This window comes from Salvelinus alpinus, chromosome 16 (assembly GCF_045679555.1).
Source record: "Salvelinus alpinus chromosome 16, SLU_Salpinus.1, whole genome shotgun sequence".
Lineage (NCBI taxonomy): Eukaryota > Metazoa > Chordata > Actinopteri > Salmoniformes > Salmonidae > Salvelinus > Salvelinus alpinus.
The window spans coordinates 15,704,236-15,711,650 of NC_092101.1; positions in this window are offsets into that span (position 1 = coordinate 15,704,236).

The following is a 7,415-nucleotide window of genomic DNA, read 5'->3' on the forward strand; positions in this document are numbered from 1 at the left end:
ACCCCTTCAAACATTCAACCTCCCGCTGCGTACCCTCTCTAGCACCAGGGTCAGTGCACTCTCAAATATAGTTTTTTGCCATCATTGTAAGCCTGCCACACACACACTATACGATAAATTTATTAAACATAAGAATGAGGGTGAGTTTTTGTCACAACCTGGCTTGTTGGAAGTGACAAAGAGCTCCTATAGGACCAGGGCACAAATAATAATATTATAATAATCAATCATTTTGCTCTTTAATTAGCCATCTTACATATAAAACTTTTTGTTCATCGAAAATTGAGAATAACTCACCACAGGTTAATGAGAAGGGTGAGCTTGAAAGGATGCACATAACTCTGCAATGTTGGGTTGTATTGGAGAGAGTCTCAGTCTTAAATCATTTTCCACACACAGTCTGTGCCTATGTTTATTTTTCATGCTAATGAGGGCCGAGAATCAACTTTCACATAGGTACGTGGTTGCAAAGGGCATCAGTGTCTTAACAGCGCGATTTGCCGAGGCAGGATACTCTGAGCGCAGCCCTATCCAGAAAACTGGCAGTAGCTTCTGATTAAATTAAATTTTCACAGAACCGCTTGTTGCAATTTTGATGAGGCTCTCTTGTTTAGTTATCGGTAAGTGGACTGGAGGTAGGGCATGAAAGGGATAATGTATCCAGTTGTTTGTGTCATCCGTTTCTGGAAAATATCTGCGTAATTGCGCACCCAACTCACTCAGGTGCTAAGCTATATCACATTTGACATTGTCCGTAAGCTTGAGTTCATTTGCACACACAAAATCATGAAATGATGGAAAAACCTGTGTGTTGTCCTTGTTAATGCAGACAGAGAAGAGCTCCAACTTCTTAATCATAGACTCAATTTTGTCCCGAACAGTGAATATAGTTGCGGATAGTCCCCGTAATGCTAGATTCAGATCATTCAGGTGAGAAAAAACATTACCCAGATAGGCCAGTCGTGTGAGAAACTCATCATCATGCAAGCGGTCAGACAAGTGAAAATTATGGTCAGTAAAGAAAACTTTAAGCTTGTCTCTCAATTCCAAAAAAGTGTCAATACTTTGCCCCTTGATAACCAGCGCACTTCTGTATGTTGTAAAAGCGTTACATGGTCGCTGCCCATATCATTGCATAATGCAGAAAATACACGAGAGTTCAGGAGTCTTGCTTTAATTAAGTTAACCATTTTCACTGTAGTGTCCAAAACGTCTTTCAAGCTGTCAGGCATTCCCTTGGCAGCAAGAGCCTCTCGGTGGATGCTGCAGTTTACCCAAGTGGCCTCAGGAGCAACTGCTTGCACGTGTGTTACCACTCCACTATATCTCCCTGTCATGGCTTTTGCGCCATCAGTACATATACCAACATATCTTCAAATCAAATCAAATTTTATTAGTCACATACACATGGTTAGCAGATGTTAATGCGAGTGTAGCGAAATGCTTGTGCTTCTAGTTCCGACAATGCAGTAATAACCAACAAGTAATCTAACCTAACAATTCCACAACTACTACCTTATACACACACACAAGTGTAAAGGGATAAAGAATATGTACATAAAGATATATGAATGAGTGGTGGTACAGAACGGCATGGCAAGATGCAGTAGATGGTATAGAGTACGGTATATACATATGAGATGAGTACTGTAGGGTATGTAAACATAAAGTGGCATAGTTTAAAGTGGCTAGTGGTACATGTATTACATAAAGATGGCAAGATGCAGTAGATGATATAGAGTACAGTATATACACATGAGATGGGTAATGTAGGGTATGTAAACATTATATTAAGTGGCATTGTTTAAAGTGGCTAGTGGTACATTTTTACATAATTTCCATCAATTCCCATTTTTAAAGTGGCTGGAGTTGAGTCAGTATGTTGGCAGCGGCCGCTAAATGTTAGTGGTGGCTGTTTAACAGTCTGATGGCCTTGAGATAGAAGCTGTTTTTCAGTCTCTCGGTCCCTGCTTTGATGCACCTGTACTGACCTCGCCTTCTGGATGATAGCGGGGTGAACAGGCAGTGGCTTGGGTGGTTGTTGTCCTTGATGATCTTTATGGCCTTCCTGTGACATCGGGTGGTGTAGGTGTCCTGGAGGGCAGGTAGTTTGCCCCCGGTGGTGCGTTCTGCAGACCTCACTACCCTCTGGAGAGCCTTACGGTTGTGGGCGGAGCAGTTGCCGTACCAGGCGGTGATACAGCCCGACAGGATGCTCTCGATTGTGCATCTGTAGAAGTTTGTGAGTGCTTTTGGTGACAAGCCGAATTTCTTCAGCCTCCTGAGGTTGAAGAGGCGCTGCTGCGCCTTCTTCACAACGCTGTCTGTGTGGGTGGACCAATTCAGTTTGTCCGTGATGTGTACACCGAGGAACTTAAAACTTTCCACCTTCTCCACTACTGACCCGTCGATGTGGATAGGGGGGTGCTCCCTCTGCTGTTTCCTGAAGTCCACAATCATCTCCTTTGTTTTGTTGACGTTGAGTGTGAGGTTATTTTCCTGACACCACACTCCGAGGGCCCTCACCTCCTCCCTGTAGGCCGTCTCGTCGTTGTTGGTAATCAAGCCTACCACTGTAGTGTCATCCGCAAACTTGATGATTGAGTTGGAGGCGTGCATGGCCACGCAGTCGTGGGTGAACAGGGAGTACAGGAGAGGGCTCAGAACGCACCCTTGTGGGGCCCCAGTGTTGAGGATCAGCGGGGTGGAGATGTTGTTACCTACCCTCACCACCTGGGGGCGGCCCGTCAGGAAGTCCAGGACCCAGTTGCACAGGGCGGGGTCGAGACCCAGGGTCTCGAGCTTGATGACGAGTTTGGAGGGTACTATGGTGTTAAATGCTGAGCTGTAATCGATGAACAGCATTCTCACATGGGTATTCCTCTTGTCCAGATGGGTTAGGGCAGTGTGCAGTGTGGTTGCGATTGCGTCGTCTGTGGACCTATTGGGTCGGTAAGCAAATTGGAGTGGGTCTAGGGTGTCCGGTAGGGTGGAGGTGATATGGTCCTTGACTAGTCTCTCAAAGCACTTCATGATGACGGAAGTGAGTGCTACGGGGCGGTAGTCGTTTAGCTCAGTTACCTTAGCTTTCTTGGGAACAGGAACAATGGTGGCCCTCTTGAAGCATGTGGGAACAGCAGACTGGGATAAGGATTGATTGAATATGTCCGTAAACACACCAGCCAGCTGGTCTGCGCATGCTCTGAGGACGCGGCTGGGAATGCCGTCTGGGCCTGCAGCCTTGCGAGGGTTAACACGTTTAAATGTTTTACTCACCTCGGCTGCAGTGAAGGAGAGCCCGCAGGTTTTGGTAGGGGGCCGTGTCAGTGGCACTGTATTGTCCTCAAAGCGGGCAAAAAAGTTGTTTAGCCTGTCTGGGAGCAAGACATCCTGGTCCGCGACGGGGCTGGTTTTCTTTTTGTAATCCGTGATTGACTGTAGACCCTGCCACATACCTCTTGTGTCTGAGCTGTTGAATTGCGACTCGATTTTGTCTCTGTACTGGGACTTAGCCTGTTTGATTGCCTTGCGGAGAGAATAGCTACACTGTTTGTATTCGGTCATGCTTCCGGTCACCTTGCCCTGGTTAAAAGCAGTGGTTCGCGCTTTCAGTTTCACGCGAATGCTGCCGTCAATCCACGGTTTCTGGTTTGGGAATGTTTTAATCGTTGCTGTGGGTACGACATCGTCAATGCACTTCCTAATGAACTCGCTCACCGAATCAGCATATTCGTCAATATTGTTGTTGGACGCAATGCGGAACATATTCCAATCCGCGTGATCGAAGCAGTCTTGAAGCGTGGATTCAGATTGGTCGGACCAGCGTTGAACAGACCTGAGCGCGGGAGCTTGTTGTTTTAGTTTCTGTTTGTAGGCTGGAATCAACAAAATGGAGTCGTGGTCAGCTTTTCCGAAAGGGGGGCGGGGGAGGGCCTTATATGCGTCGCGGAAATTAGTATAACAATGATCTAGGGTTTTTCCAGCCCTGGTAGCACAATCGATATGCTGATAGAATTTAGGGAGTTTTGTTTTTAGATTAGCCTTGTTAAAATCCCCAGCTACGATGAATGCAGCCTCAGGGTGTGTGGTTTCCAGTTTACAAAGAGTCAGATAAAGTTCGTTCAGGGCCATCGATGTGTCTGCTTGGGGGGGGAATATATACGGCTGTGATTATGATTGAAGAGAATTCCCTTGGTAGATAATGCGGTCGACATTTGATTGTGAGGAGTTCTAGATCAGGTGAACAGAATGACTTGAGTTCCTGTGTGTTGTTATGATGATCACACCACGTCTCGTTAATCATAAGGCATACCCCCCCGCCCCTCTTCTTACCAGAAAGATGTTTGTTTCTGTCGGCGCGATGCATGAAGAAACCAGCTGGCTGCACCGACTCCGTTAGCGTCTCTTGAGTTAGCCATGTTTCCGTGAAGCAGAGCACGTTGCAATCCCTGATGTCTCTCTGGAATGCTACCCGTGCTCGGATTTCATCAACCTTATTGTCAAGAGACTGGACATTGGCGAGTAGTATGCTAGGGAGTGGAGCGCGATGTGCCCGTCTCCGAAGCCTGACCACGAGACCGCCTCGTTTGCCCCTTTTACGGCGTCGCACAGGGTCGCCGGCTGGGATCAGATCCATTGTATTGGGGTGGAAGGCAAAACACTGGATCCGTTTCGGGAAAGTCATATTCCTGGTAGGAACGATGATGAGTTGACGTTAATCGTATATTCAGTAGTTCCTCCCGACTGTATGTAATGAAACCTAAGATTACCTGGGGTACCGATGTAAGAAATAACACATAAAAAAACAAAATACTGCATATTTTCCAAGGAACGCGAAGCGAGGCGGCCATCTCTTTTCGGCGCCGGAAGTCATGCACCAAAGTCCATTTGATGTCACAAAGCTGTCCAGTACCTTAAAAATATCCTCTCCTGTTGTCCTGGTTTCCAGTGGTTTGCAGAAGAGGATGTCTTTCTTAATTGAACCCCGGAAAAACGTGACGGACATATACCAGGAGCTGTGCCATTCCCGCCACGTCTGTTGACTCATCCACCTGTAACGCATATAATTCACTGGCTTGTACGAAAGCAGTAATTGTTTCAAAATATCTCCTGCCATGTCACTAAAGCATCGTGAAACAGTGTTTGAAGAAGTCATTATCTGTATAGTTTTTTTGGCCTTTACCCCAGCATTGTCCCAGCCATATCCGCGGCAGCAGGAAGAATTAAGTCATCCACAATAGTATGGGGCTTGTCTGTCCTAGCCATTCGGTAGCTAACCATATAAGACACTTCTAGCCCCTTCTTATGAATGGTATCTGTTGCTTTTATACATGTCTTACTACTCGAAAGTTGTCTTAATTCTCGCCCAAAAAACTGGCTAATTTTTCAAATTGGCATGTTTTGTTTCTAAATGTCTGCGCAAGAGTGAAGGTTTCATCGAGTTGTGAGAGAGTACTTTTTCACATATAACACACCGTGGCTGAGGAAAGGCACTACTCCCAATATAAGTGAACCCCAAATCAATGTAGTTCTCATCATATTTGCACGTCTTCGATGGTCCAATATCCCTGCCTGTTGTTCGGTGCTTTCCAGGCTAAGGGGGCAGTAGCTCTTCGGCTGCATCAGATTCACAACCGTCAGTGTCCATGCTAATCAAATCAAAGTTTATTTGTCACGTGCGCCGAATACAACAGGTGTAGACCTTACAGTGAAATGCTTACTTACAGGCTCTAACCAATAGTGCGAAAAATGTGTGTGTGTGTGTGTGTGTGTGTGTGTGTGTGTGTGTGTGTGTGTGTGTGTGTGTGTGTGTGTGTGTGTGTGTGTGTGTGTGTGTGTGTGTGTGTGTGTGTGTGTGTGTGTGTGTGTGTGTGTGTGTGTGTGTGTGTGTGTGTGTGTGTAGTTAAGTTAAAAAATAAAACAGTAAAAATAAAACAGTAAAAATACATTTGCTAGCTGGTCTAACATCAAATGTAGAATTACTGATGCTAGCATTGGATGTCCTCGTGGAAGCAGAACAACTTGTGTCGACAGGTGCAGGTCTAGTACTGCTGGTAGTAGCAGTACTACCAGTAGAGCTGGTATGTTTCTCTATGTGCCATACTTTTTTTAACCATTAATCAATTTTCGAGCAAACGGAATGAGCAGCAGCTACGTTCGCCTACATGGTATTCCCGCGAGAGTGTAACGGTTAATGTGATCGGATGTCAATTATTTGACTAGGCTACCTGTATTTGATATTGTGTTGTTATTTTCCTGAACACTAGATGGTTTAATTTTATTTTTGGCAGTGAAACGAGGCTACTCAGGCGACAGAAAAACCTCACCCAAATGTATAACCCCGTTGGAAAATCTAAATGGACTGTTTGAAAATGTGAATCACATTTTTATTTGGTGTACCCCCGACGGCATTGCGCGTACCCCAGTTTGGGAAATCCTGCTGTGGGCTATTGTCTTAACAGTTTCGCTCAATTCATTCTTATCAACCTAGCAATTACGACACACGCCTCACTATTATCATTGGTTGCACTGTTTGCCTACTACATAACCTGGTTCAAGCATTCATGACATTACCCTGAAGACGGCACAGTGATGCCAAAACGTTGGTGTTTTTTTACCCAATAAATTACTGTGAGGTTACACATATGGAGTGTGCAACTCCTTGTTTTATAGTTTATCAGGTCTTCAAGTTTATTTTGATCCACAAAGGGCTCTTCTTAACATATTCACACTTTTTTTATTAACTTTTATTTAACTAAGCAAGTCAGTTAAGAATAAATTCTTATTTACAATGACGGCCTACCCCAGCCGAACCCTAACAACACTGGGCCAATTGTGCACCTCCCTAATCCGGTTGTGATACAGCCTGGAATTGTATCATCAGGTCTGTCCTACCAGTCAGGCTGGTTTGCGGACAGACTGTCATTGGTCTGGGGAATGGACCCACTCCCAGGCATTGGCTCACCGGAGAGGGAGGGATAGATGCAGTATCAGTGCATTAGACAGTCAGTGATGGAAGAATTACAGGTACCTGGGAGATGCAGTGCCTTGGACCACTTCACCACTGGGAGCCCAACTGAAAGACTAGCTGTTGTGAATGACAATGTGAACTGCATTTCTAACAACTAACCTGACCCATCCATAGTCCATCTAATTTGTTTCAATCTGATTAGGGTTAGATGATGTATCACATGCAGATTCATCATGTGTGTTCATTTGAAAATATAAACTCAGTGGCCAACAGTCTCTCTCAACAGAGCAAAGGGACGACAGGCAAGTGACTATGGTTGTACCATAACATTTTTTGCTCTCAAATCCAGTAGATGGCAGTGTAACATGTATTTCAGCAGAAAAGATTCACAAATTAAATTTCAGACACTACGATCTGATCCACTATCATATGAAGGAATGCTCTC